At 48.7% G+C, this 13404-nt stretch overlaps 1 protein-coding gene and 1 pseudogene across 1 annotated transcript in view; both read left to right on the top strand.

The window, feature by feature from the left end:
* The window catches only part of LOC147096315 (E3 ubiquitin-protein ligase TRIM11-like), a 39483-nt gene that overhangs the window by 3807 nt on the left and 22272 nt on the right, over nt 1-13404 (top strand). The window lies entirely within an intron of this gene.
* LOC147096316 (E3 ubiquitin-protein ligase TRIM39 pseudogene) lies at nt 9811-13064 on the top strand (annotated as a pseudogene).

Genomic DNA, 13404 nt, shown 5'->3' with positions numbered 1-13404 from the left:
AGATTATTACCCTTGTGGTTCTGCTTTTTAATTTAACCCCTAGCTGCTCAAACTCCCTCAGCAGAACCTCCTTCCTTGTCCTATCTATGTCGTTGGTACCAACATGGACCACGACAACTGGATCCTCCCCCTCCCACTCCAAGTTTCTCTCCAGTCCAGAGGAGATGTCCTTAACCCTGGCACCGGGCAGGCAACACAGCCTTCGGGACTCTCGCTCTCGGCCGCAGAGAACTCTATCTATCCCCCTAACGATACTATCCCCTACCACTACAACATTTCTTTTAACTCCCCCCACTTGAATGGTCCCCCGTTCCACGGTGCTGTGGTCAGGTTGCTCATCCTCCCCGCAGTCCCTGTTCCCATCCTCACAGGGAGTAAGAGCCTCGAACCTGTTGGACAAGTGCAAGGGCTGCGGCTCCTCCAACACTACCTCCTGGATCCCCGTACCTGCCTCACTTGTAGTCACACCATCCTGACCCTGGCCACGGCCTACATCTGAATTAATTAATCTAATTGGTGTGACTACCTCGTGATACACAGAGTCCAGGTAACTCTCCCCCTCCCTGATGTGTTTGAAGCTCGGACTCCAGCTCTTCAACACGGAGCCGGAATTCATCGAGCAGCCAACACTTACTGCAAATGTGATCACCGTGAGCATCAATGTTGTCCACCAGCTCCCACATATTGCAGCAGCAACACATCGCCTGATCTCCCATTCTATGTAATTAATTAAATTTATTATTATTCTTAAATACCCTCTGCCTCGATTGTAGATGGTGAATATCACACCTTAGAAACTATAAACCAAAGAGATTTAAGCTTAACAAGGGAGAAATACTTACCAACCAATCACTTACCCGCTTTGTGGTGACGTCACACCTTGAATACTTTTGACCTTTCTCCTTGCCTGAGATTGGAGACTGGTACGCCTGCTTGAGATTGGAGACTGGTACACCTGCCTGAGATTGGAGACTGGTACGCCTGCCTGAGATTGGAGACTGGTACGCCTGCCTGAGATTGGAGACTGGTACGCCTGCCTGAGATTGGAGACTGGTACACCTGCCTGAGATTGGAGACTGGTACGCCTGCCTGAGATTGGAGACTGGTACGCCTGCCTGAGATTGGAGACTGGTACGCCTGCCTGAGATTGGAGACTGGTACGCCTGCCTGAGATTGGAGACTGGTACGCCTGCCTGAGATTGGAGACTGGTACGCCTGCCTGAGATTGGAGACTGGTACGCCTGCCTGAGATTGGAGACTGGTACGCCTGCCTGAGATTGGAGACTGGTACGCCTGCCTGAGATTGGAGACTGGTACGCCTGCCTGAGATTGGAGACTGGTACGCCTGCCTGAGATTGGAGACTGGTACGCCTGCCTGAGATTGGAGACTGGTACGCCTGCCTGAGATTGGAGACTGGTACGCCTGCCTGAGATTGGAGACTGGTACGCCTGCCTGAGATTGGAGACTGGTACGCCTGCCTGAGATTGGAGACTGGTACGCCTGCCTGAGATTGGAGACTGGTACGCCTGCCTGAGATTGGAGACTGGTACGCCTGCCTGAGATTGGAGACTGGTACGCCTACCTCAGCTTGCAGTAGGGTGTTCAGTGGGTGTAATACTGTAGACAAATTTGGTAAGAACTTATGGTAGTAGTTCACCAGCCCGAGGAACGACCGCAGTTGTGACACATTTTCCGGTGCTGGAGCCTTGACTACTGCCTCAATCTTTTCAGGGGACTTATGTAAACCCTCTTCATCAATAACGTGGCACAATACGAGATCTGTTTCTGGAAAAACTCGCACTTGTGGTGATTAGCTTGTAGCCCATATTCCTTTAATCTAGTGAGCACCTTCTCCAGGTTGGCGAGGTGATCACTGTCATTTTCGCCCGTGACCAGGATGTCGTCCAAATAACACTGGGTCCCTGGAATCCCTTGCAGGACTTGATCCATTGCCCTTTGCCAAATAGCCGGAGCCGATGCTACCCCGAACACCAGCCGGTTGTATTGGTAGAGACCTTTATGAGTGTTGATCGTGAGGTATTGTTTCGAGGCTTTTTCTACCTCCATTTGCAAGTACGCCTGGGCCAGATCAATTTTGGTGAAGCGTTTACCTCCAGATAGCAAGGCGAAAATATCCTCAATCTGTGGAAGCGGATATTGTACCGTGTGAAGGACTGGGTTCACTGTCACCTTAAAATCCCCACAGATGCGGACCTTCTTTGGTTCCCCAGGCGTATCACTCAACAACCTCTTCATTACAGGAATGATGGGTGTAGCCCACTCGCTCCAGTCTACTTTGGACAGTACTCCTGAACGTTCCAACCCTTCCAGCTGTGCTTCGACGCTGGTCAGATCGCATAAGGCACCGGTCTGGCCTTAAAAAAAAAAAAAAAAAAACTTTGGGCTTGCATTTTCCTCTATTTTAATCGTTGCTGTTATGCCTTTTAGTGTTCCGAGTCCCTCCTGGAACACTTCTTGTGCGTCAGTTAGCATTTTTGACAGTCGTCCAGGTGTGACGTCGTCATCCTTTTTGGCCTCAACCTTCAGTGCCTGTATGGAATGCCAATCTAATTGTATCTTCCGGATCCATTCACGTCCGAGTAGTGGTGGTCCTCCATCTGGCAATACATATAGGTCCATTTTAGGTATTTCCTGGCCTTTGTATATCACTTTCACCCTTATTTTTCCTTTGGGGTAGACTTTTTGCCCCGTGTACGTCTTCAAGACAATCTCTAGTTTTCAAGGGTATATGTGAAAATAGCCGCTTGTAGTCCCTTTGGTTTATGACTGTTAGGGCTGATCCAGTGTCCAATTCCATTTTCACTTGGACTCTGTCTATCTTGAGTGTGACCCAGATAATCTGGTGATCCTCCATTTTGATTACCTTATGTAGGTTCAGACAACCCAGTTCCTTGCTTCTGGAGTCTGTGTCACTTTTCTGTTCGTCTGAACTACTGTCCATCACCTTATGTACCTTTTTGTACTTCTCCTGTGGAGATTTCTTGCTGCTGGTTTTCTTCCCTGACCTGCAGACTCTTGCTATGTGTCCTGCTTTTCCACACTGTCATAGAAACATAGAAGATAGGAGCAGGAGTAGGCCATTCGGCCCTTCGAGCCTGCTCCGCCATTCAATGTGATCATGGCTGATCATCCAAATTCAGTACCCTGTCCCTGCCTTCTCCCCATATCCCTTGATCCCTTTAGCCTCAAGAAATATATCCAACTCTTTCTTGAATATATTTAATGAACTGGCCTCCACCGCCCTCTGTGGCAGAGAATTCCACAGGTTCACCACTCTCTGGGTGAAGAAATTCCTCCTCATTTCAGTCCTAAATGGCCTATCCCTTATCCTTAGACTATGACCCCTGGTTCTGGACTCCCCGGCCATCGGAAACATCCTTCCTGCATCTCATCTGTCCAGGCCTGACAGAATTTTATAGTTTCCGATGAGATCCCCTCTCAATCTTCTAACCTCCAGTGAGTATAATCCCAATCGGCACAATCTCTCCTCATACGTCATTCCTGCTATCCCAGGTATCAGCCTGGTAAATCTTATCTGCACTCCTTCCAAGGCAAGGACGTCCTTCCTCAGATAAGGCGACCAAAACTGCACACAATACTTAAGGTGCGGTCTCACCAAGGCCCTGTACAACTGCAGCAAGACATCCTTGTTCCTGTACTCGAACCCTCTTGCTATGAAGGCCAACATACCATTTGCCTTCTTAACCGCCTGCTGCACCTGCATGCTTACCTTCAGCGACTGGTGCACAAGAACACCCAGGTCTCTTTGCACTTCCCCTTCTCCCAATCTATTGCCATTCAAATGATAATCTACCTTCCTGTTTTTGCCACCAAAGTGGATAACCTCACATTTATCCACATTATAGTACATTTGCCATGTTTCTGCCCAATCACCCAACCTGTCGAAATCGTACTGGAGTTTCACGACACCCTCCTCACAGCATACCCTCCCACCCAGCTTTGTGTCGTCTGCAAATTTGGAGATATTACATCCAATTCCCTCGTCCAGATCATTAATATATATTGTGAACAGCTGGGGTCCTAGGACCGATCCTTGCGGTACCCCACTAGTCACTGCCTGCCACTCGGAAAACGACCTGTTTATTGCAACTCTTTGCTTTCTGTCCGCCAACCAGTTCTCTATCCAAGTCAATACCTTGCCCCCAATCCCATGTGCCTTAATTTTGCACGCTAATCTCTTATGCGGGACCTTTTTGAAAGCCTTCTGAAAGTCCAAATACACCACATCCACTGGTTCTCCTTTATCTATTTTATCAGTTGCATCCTCAAAAAATTCCAGTAGATTAGTCAAGCACGATTGACCTTTTGTAAATCCATGTTGACTTTGTCCGATCCTGTCACTGCTTTCCAAGTGCTCTGCTATTACATCTTTTATAATGGACTCTAGCATTTTCCCCACTACCGATATCAGGCTCACCGGTCTATAATTCCCTGCTTTTTCTCTACCACCTTTTTTGAATAGCGGCGTAACATTAGCTACCCTCCAATCCATGGGTGCTGTTCCAGAGTCTATCGAGTTCTGGAAGATGACCAGCAATGCATCTACTATTTCTAGGGCCACTTCCTTAAGTACCCTAGGATGTAGATTATCAGGCCCTGGGGATTTATCGGCCTTCAGTCCCATCAATTTTCCTAACACCATTTCCCTACAAATACTGATTTCTTTCAGTTCCACCCTTTCATCAGACCCTATGTTCCCCGGCATCTCTGGGAGGTTATTTGTGTCCTCCTTTGTGAAGACAGAACCAAAATATGTATTTAGTTGGTCTGCCATTTCTTTGTTCCCCATTATAAATTCCCCTGATTCTGACTGCAAGGGACCTACGCTTGACTTCACCAATCTTTTTCTCTTCACCTATCTATAAAAGCTTTCACAGTCAGTTTTTATGTTCCCTGCAAGCTTACTCTCTTATGGGATGTGGGCGTCGCTGACAAGGCCGGCATTTATTGCCCATCCCTAATTGCCCTCAAGGAGGTGGTGGTGAGCCGCCTGTTGAACTGTTGCAGTCCGTGAGGTGAAGGTACTCCCACAGTGCTGTTCGGTAGGAAGTTCAAGGATTTTGACCCAGTGACGATGAAGAAACGGCAGTATACTTCCAAGTCAGGATGGTGTGTGACATGGGTGGTAACTTGGAGGTGGTGGTGTTCACATGCGCCTGCTGCCCTTGTCCTTCTAGGTGGTAGAGATCGCGGGTTTGTGAGGTGCTGCCGAATAAGCCTTGGTGATTTGCTGCAGTGCATCTTGCAGATGACACACACTGCAGCCACGGTACGCCGGTGGTTGGGGGAGTGAATGTTTAAGGTGGTGGATGGGGTGCCAATCAAGCGTGCTGCTTTGTCCTGGAATGTGTCGAGCTACTTGAGTGTTGTTGGAGCAGCACTCATCCAGGCAAGTGGAGAGTATTCCATCACACACCTGACTTGTGCCTTGTAGATGCTGGAAAGGCTTTGGGGAGTCAGGAGGTGAGACATGGGTGGTAACTTGGCGGTGGTGGAGATTGCGGTAATTGGCCGGGTTGGATTTGTCCTGCTTTTTGTGGCCAAGACATACCGGGGCAGTTTTCGGCATTGTCGGATAGATGCCAGTGTTGTAGCTGTACTGGAACAGCTTGCCTAGAAACACTGTTGTTTGTGGAGCACAAGTCTTCAGCACGACAGACGGGATGTTGACAGGGCCCATAGCCTTCGCTGTATTTTTTTTAATTCATTTTTATGGGATGTGGGCGTCGCTGGCAAGGCCAGCATTTATTGTCCATCCCTAATTGCCATTGAGAAGGTGGTGGTGAGCCGCCTTCTTGAACCGCTGCAGTCCTTGGTTGGGGGACTGAATGTTTAAAGTGTTAGAGGGGGTGCCAATCAAGCGGGTGCTTTGTCCTGTATGGTGTCGAGCTTCTTGAGTGTTATTTGTGCTGCAGTCATCCAGGCAAGTGGAGAGTATTCCATCACACTCCTTACTTAGAACATAAGAACATAAGAAATAGGAGCAGGAGTAGGCCAATCGGCCCCTCGAGCCTGCTCCGCCATTCAATAAGATCATGGCTGATCTGATCCTAACCGCCAATCTACTATCACAGAACCACCTCCTGAATCTAACAGAATTACACACACGAAATAGGAGCAGGATCAGGCTACACGGCCCCTGGGCCCGCTCCGCTACCCACAGGGCCATGACCGATCCGAACCTAGACTCATGTCTTGTAGATGGTAGAAAGGCTTTGGGGAGTCAGGAGGTGAGACAATCGCCGCAGAATACCCAACCTCTGAACTGCTGTTGTTGCCACAGTATTTATGTGGCTGGTCCAGTTAAGTTTCTGGTCAATGGTGACGCCCAGGATGTTGATGGTGGGGGATTCGGCGATGGTAATGCCATTGAATGTCAAGGGGCGGTGCTTAGACTCTCGCTTGTTGGAGATAGTCATTGCCTGACACTTCTGTGGCGCGAATGTTACCTGCCACTTAGCCCAAGCCTGAACGTCGTCCAGGTCTTGTTGCATGTGGGCATGGACTGCTTCATTATCTGAGGAGTTGTGAATGGCACTGAACACTGTGCAGTCATCAGGGAACATCCCCATTTCTGACCTTATCCGGTGCACACAGCCATTTCTTGCTACCACGTGGAGTGGATTGGCTGAAGACTGGCTTCTGTGATGGTGGGGATCTCAGGGGAAGGCTGATATGGATCATCCACTCGGCACTTCTGGCTGAAGATGGTTGCAAACGCTTCAGCCTTGTCTTTTGCACTCACGTACTGGGCTCCACCATCCTTGAAGATGAGGATGTTCATGGAGCCTCCTTCTCCCGTTAGTTGTTCAATGGTCCACCACCATTCACGACTAGATGTGGCAGAACTGCAGAGCATTGATCTGATCCGTTGATTGTGGGTTCGCTTTGCCCTGTCTATAACATGCTGCTTCTGCTTTTTAACATGCATGTAGTCCTGTGTTGCAGCTTCCCCAGGTTGGAACCTCATTTTTCGGTACGCCTAGTGCGGCTCCTGGCATGCTCTTCTACACTCCTCAGTGAGCCAGGGTTGGTCCCCTCGTCTGATGGTAATGGTAGACTGAGGGATATGTCGGGCCATGAGGTTACAGATTGTGGTGGAATACAATTCTGCTGCTGCTGATGGCCCACAGCACCTCATGGATGCCCAGTTTGGAGCTGCTTGATCTGTTCTGAATCTATCCCATTTAGCACGGTGGTAGTGCCACACAACACGATGGAGGGTGTCCTCAGTGTGAAGACGGGACTTCATCTCCACAATGACTGTGCAGTGGTCACTGCTACCAATGCTGTCATGGACAGATGCATCTGCGACAGGTAGTTTAGTGAGGACGAGGTCAAGTAGCTTTTTCCCTCATGTTGGTTCTCGCACCACATGTCACAGGCCCAGACTGGCAGTTATGTCCTTAAGGACTTGGCCAGCTCGGTCAGTAGAGGAGCTACTGAGGCACTCTTGGTGATGGACATTGAAGTCCTCCACCCAGAGTACATTCTGTGCCCTTGCTACTCTCAGTGCTTCTTCCAAGTGGTGTTCAACATGGAGGAGAACTGATTCATCAGCTGAGGGAGGGCGGTAGGTGGTAATCAGCAGGAGGTTTCCTTCACCTTGCTTTACCTAAAGCCATGAGACTTCATGGGGTCCGGAGTCAATATTGAGGACTCCCAGGGTCAATCCTTCCCGACTGTATACCACTGTGGCACCACTCCTGGTGGGTCTGTCCTGCCGGTGGGACAGGAAATGTCCAGGGATGGTGATGGAGGAGTTTGGGACAGTGGCTGAAAGGTATGATTCTGTGAGTATGAGTCTGTCAGGCTGTTGCTTGACTTGTCTGTGGAACAGCTCTCCCAGTCCAAGTCCCGCTGAGCTTTTGGGTGTTGTTCCATTTATCGACCCCGCCCATAAAACTGGCCCCGCCGCCAGATCGGGATAATGAGCATGGCGAGTTTCCGCTGATTGTGCTCGTTTGAGGAAACTCTTCAAATTGAACCCGTTTTTAGGGCCACAGGCACTAGTAGGCACATTTTAACAGTTTTTAAATATTAAAAAATATTTAATTTATGAAGAAACCGACTAGTGTACAACAGTGAAACTAGTAAATGGTTCAGTACAATTTTAAAGTCATTTTTAGTGATTTGAAAGCAGACTACTCACAGGTGGAGGATTAGACACTCTTAATAAAATGCTTTTTTTTGTGATCATAGAATGATACAGAACAAAAGGAGGCCATTCGGCCCATCTTTGGTAGAGCTATCCTATTAATCCCAGTCCCCTGCTCTTTCCCCACAGCCTTGTCATTTTTTCCCTTGAACTATTTATCCAATACTCTTTGGAAAGTTACTATTGAATCTGCTTCCACCGCCCTTTCAGGCAGCGCGTTCCAGATCACAACAACTCACCGTGTAAAAAATGTTTCCTCATGTCGCCTCTGGTTCTTTGGCCAATCACCTTCAATCTGTGTCCTCTGTTTACCAACCCTTCTGCCATTTGAAACAGTTTCTCCTTATTTACTCGATCAAAAACATTCATGAACTTGAACACGTCTGTCAAATCTCCTCTTAACCTTCTCTGCTCTAAGGAGAAAAACCCCAGTTTCTCCAGTCTCTCCACGTGACTGAAGTCCCTCACCCCTGGTACCATTCTACTAAATTTCTTCTGCACCCTGTCCAAGGCCTTGACATCCTTCCTAAAGTGCGGTGCCCAGAATTGAACACAATCCTCCAGCTGAGGCCTAACCAGTGTTTTATAAAGATTTATCATAACCTCCTTGCTTTTGTACTCTATTCCTGTATTAATAAAGCCAAGGATCCCATATTATTTTAACAGCCTTCTCAACTTGTCCTGCCACTTTCAAAGATTTATGTACAGACACCCCCAGGGGTCTCTTTGTTCCTGCACACCTTTAAAATTGTACCATTGAGATCATATTGCCTCTCCTCATTCTTCCTACCAAAATATCACTAAACACTTCTCTGCATTAAATGTTGTCTATCATTTGTCTGACCGTTTCACCAGTCTGTCTATGTCCTTCTGAAGTCTGTTACTATCCTCCTCATTATTTACAACATTTACGAGTTTCATATCGTCTGAAAGCTTTGAAATGATGCCTTGTATACCCAAGTCCAGGTCATTAATAGATATCAAAAGGAGCCAGGGATCACCACTGTATACTTCCCTCCAGTCTGACAAACAACCATTCACCACTACTCGCTACTTTCTGCCCTTTTATCCTGTGAGCTTTAATTTTGATAACAAGTCTCTTATGTGGTACCTTGTTTTGAAAGTCTATGTACACCACATCCACCTCACTACCTTCATCAACTCTCCCCGTCACTTCATCAAAGAACTCGATCACGTTAGTCAAACACGATTTGCCTTTAACAAATCCGTGCTGACTTTCGTTTACTCGCCCATACTTTCCCAAACGCTGATTAATTTTGTCCCAGATTATTGTCTCGACAACTTTCCCCACCACCGACGTTAGGCTGACTGGCCTGTAGTTGCCAGGTTTAGCCCTCTCCCCTTTTTAAAAGAGCGGTGTAACATTTGCAATCCTCCGGTCCTCTGGCACCGCCCCCAGATCTAAGGAGCATTGGAAGATTGTGGCCAGATCCTCCGCAATTTCCCCCCTTACTTCCCCCAGTAACATAGGATGCATCCCATCCAGACCGGGGACTTTTCTACTTTGAGGAACACACCCACACACATCTACCCATATACACCCAGTCCCACAGAGTGACTTTCCTCAGTGAGTAATCTGGTAAGGAGTATGGTATGTGTTCAACCCCCAGGTATTTTAACCCCAGTTTGTGGTGCATTAAACTGGGAACAGTATTTAGTTGTACATTGAGGGTCCAGTTCCAGCTTTTGTTCATTTTAGTATTTATATCCCCACAGAATCCCACAGTGCGGAGGCGGGTGTAATGTTTGATATTTTCAGAAGCTGTGACCTCCCTCCCTGGAAGTCCCGGTGTTTTCTGCTGTTGTCAGATCCTCGTTTCCTCCCCTCAGGGCGGCTCTTTTCTCGAATTGAGAAACAAAATAATCAGTCAGAAAGGGGGATCTCGGTGAGAACATCTCCCCCCGATCCCCGGCCAGTCTCTCCCCCCGATCCCCGGCCAGTCTCTCCCCCCGATCCCCGGCCAGTCTCTCCCCCCGATCCCCGGCCAGTCTCTCCCCCCGATCCCCGGCCAGTCTCTTCCCCCCGATCCCCGGCCAGTCTCTCCCCCCGATCCCCGGCCAGTCTCTTCCCCCCGATCCCCGGCCAGTCTCTCCCCCCGATCCCCGGCCGGTCTCTCCTCTCTCCCCCCCGATCCCCGGCCAGTCTCTCCCCCCCGATCCCCGGCCAGTCTCTCCCCCCGACCCCCGGCCAGTCTCTCCCCCCGACCCCCGGCCAGTCTCTCCCCCCGATCCCCGGCCACTCTCTTCCCCCCGATCCCCGGCCAGTCTCCCCCACCCCCCCCGATCCCCGGAGAGTCTCTTCCCCCGATTGCTGGCGAGTCTTTCTCAACTCCCCGGTTAATCTCTCTAATTCTCTGCTTTTTCTCCCAGTCTCTCTGACCCTGGATGTGGAAACAGCGCATCCAGGACTCGAGGTGTCTGAGGATCTGAAGAGTGTGAGATGGACCGGGACCCGGAGGAATCTCCCTGACACCGGGAAGAGGTTTACAGACTGGCCCTGTGTGCTGGGATCGGAGGGATTCACATCGGGGAGACATTACTGGGAGGTGGAGGTGGCGGGGAATCGGGTCTGGAGGCTGGGAGTAGTCGCAGAGTCTGTGGAGAGGAAGGGACGGGTCAGACTGAGCCCGGAGACTGGAGTCTGGACCATCGAGCGGGGTCGTGATGGGTTTAATGTAAACTCCTCCCCTGAATCCCCTCTCCCCGCCGGTCCAATCCCCGGGAAGGTGGGAGTTTATCTCAGTTATGAGTCTGGGACAGTTTCATTTTGCAGCGCGGACACCAAGTCCCATCTCCACACCTTCACTGGGAATAAATTCACGGGGAAACTTTATCCTTTCTTCTGGACTTGGGATGTGAACAAGTGGCTTAGAATCTGCTCCGGCTCCGATCTGGGTCTGTAAAAGGGGCGGGGCCTCGGGCCGGCCTGCATCATCCATGACGTCACAGTGACTTGACCCTGCACCATTCGGGTCAGGAGCAGAGGTCAGGGGTCAGGAGTTAGAAAATGTAATTTCCAAATTACACATTGTAAAATCCCAATGAGACTGTAAATACAACCAATAAAAATATAAAATGTCAGAAGAAGAAAGACTTGCATTTCTATAGCGCCTTTCACGACCACAGGGCTTCTCAAAGCACTTTACAGCCAATGAAGTACTTTTTGGAGTGTAGTCACTGTTGTGGGAAACGCAGCAGCCAATCTGCGCACAGCAAGCTCCCACAGACAGCAATGTGATAATGACCAGATAATCTGTTTTTTGTTACGCTAATTGAGGCATAAATATTGGCCAAGGCACCGGGGAAAACTCAAACACAAAAGCAAAATACTGCGGATGCTGGAAATCTGAAATAAACAGAGAAAATGCTGGAAATACTCAGCAGGTCAGGCACCATCTGTGGAGAGAGAAACAGAGTTAACGTTTCAGGTCGATGACCCTTCGTCAGAACTCTTCTCTGAAATAGTGCCTTGGGATCTTTTACATCCACCTGAGAGAGCAGACAGGGCCTCGGTTTAAGGTCTCATCGAAAAGACACCTCCGACAGTGCGGCGCTCGCTCAGTACTGCACTGGAGTGTCAGCCTAGATTGTTGTGCTCATGTCTCTGGAGTGGGACTTGAACCCACAACTTTCTGACTCAGGAAGCGAGAGTGCGACCAACTGAGCCACTGGCTGACACTGTAATAAAAACAAAGACTAAAATAAAAAGTAAAACCGACAGCAACTCCATCCCAGCCCTTTCTCATCACTGCCCCACTCCTTTATATTAAAAAGCAGGTATAAGTTCTGCTCTCAAAATGAGGACATTCCTCAGTTCATCAGCACCATTAGTGATGAGAAATACACAAACTATCTCTCTTCAAGATGACGGGGAGTTTGCAAATCTTCGGTTTAACGGACTGAATGTTCACTTTTACTGCGGTGCGGGCTGTAAAACGGGCGGCCGATCCGCTAACGCCTGTTGTGGTAAAAGTGAAAATTCACCCCTTTGAGAGTGTTTGACGCTCCCTCGCAGTTGATTGTAGTGCCACTTTCAGCCAGGAGATGGTGATGGCGGGCTGTACAAAGCGCTGTAAAGTTTTACAGTGCAGTATCACCACCTGCTGGTGGAAACCGGTACTGAGGGAATATCAAAAACAGCAAATGCTTGAAACACTGGGCTGATCAGACAATTCAGGCAGGACCTTCCTTCAGAACTGAAAGACGATGGGATCAGAAAAAATAATGGAAAATAAGTGCTCCTGGCACACACCGAGTCCCTGTCAGGAAAATCCGCATTCACGATCTGTCCAATGTTCAAAAAAGCACAGGTTGGGATTGTGGAATTTCCCAATATGGGCTCTTGCTGTGTGTCAGGAGAGCGGAATTCCAAAATCTGGGCCTGTATTCCGAGTACAGAGAGGAGATTAATCAGTTAAATAATCTCTGAAGTGGGTGCTGAAGACATGAAATTTATTTCCGAGGGTGCCTAGGAGATACTTTGGTCAAAAGTGAATGGAAACTAGTTACTGGATTATCCTAGGCAGCGCCCTAGGTATGTGTCAGACCGTTACTTCACCCCTTGGTCCTGGATTGGAATCAAACAACAACAACAAATTGCATTTATATAGCACCTTAAACATAGTAAAATGACCCAAGGCACTTCACAGGAATGGTATCAAACCAAATCTGACACTGAGCTTGGTCAAAGAGGTAGGTTTAATGTAATGTCCATGTAATGTAATTAGCGCCACAGTCACTCGGAGGAATGCCAGGGTTTGATGAACAGACTGTGACTATCTTCTTCTTCAGTATTACTTCTTTGTACTGGATGTTTAATGCATAATAAACCTGTTTTACTGATACACAATATACCTGGACCCAGAGTGCTTTGTGTAGTCACGGAGAAATTATTCTAGAAAACTTTTAAAAGCGACATCACCCCTCAGTCTTCTCTTATCTAGAGAAAAGAGCCCCAGCCTGGGTGCTCTCCAGTGACTCCTCCCGCTGGACGTGGCCATCAGGTGAGGACACAACTGAGCTCAGCTCTGCTGTTCCCGAGACTGGAGTTGGTGCCTTCAGGAGAAGAAGTGAGGAAATTGAGGTTTGAGGGACTTCTACAAGGAAAGCCAGATTATAAAAAGGCGATTGGCTGTGCTGGTGCTCAGCTCACTGTGCCACGGTGCTCGCTGCACTCCACACA

This window comes from Somniosus microcephalus, unplaced genomic scaffold (assembly GCF_052327205.1).
Source record: "Somniosus microcephalus isolate GS21.2 unplaced genomic scaffold, FLI_Smic_1.0 unresolved_chr1, whole genome shotgun sequence".
Taxonomy (NCBI): domain Eukaryota; kingdom Metazoa; phylum Chordata; class Chondrichthyes; order Squaliformes; family Somniosidae; genus Somniosus; species Somniosus microcephalus.
This window is presented reverse-complemented; position numbering and strand designations above follow the sequence as displayed.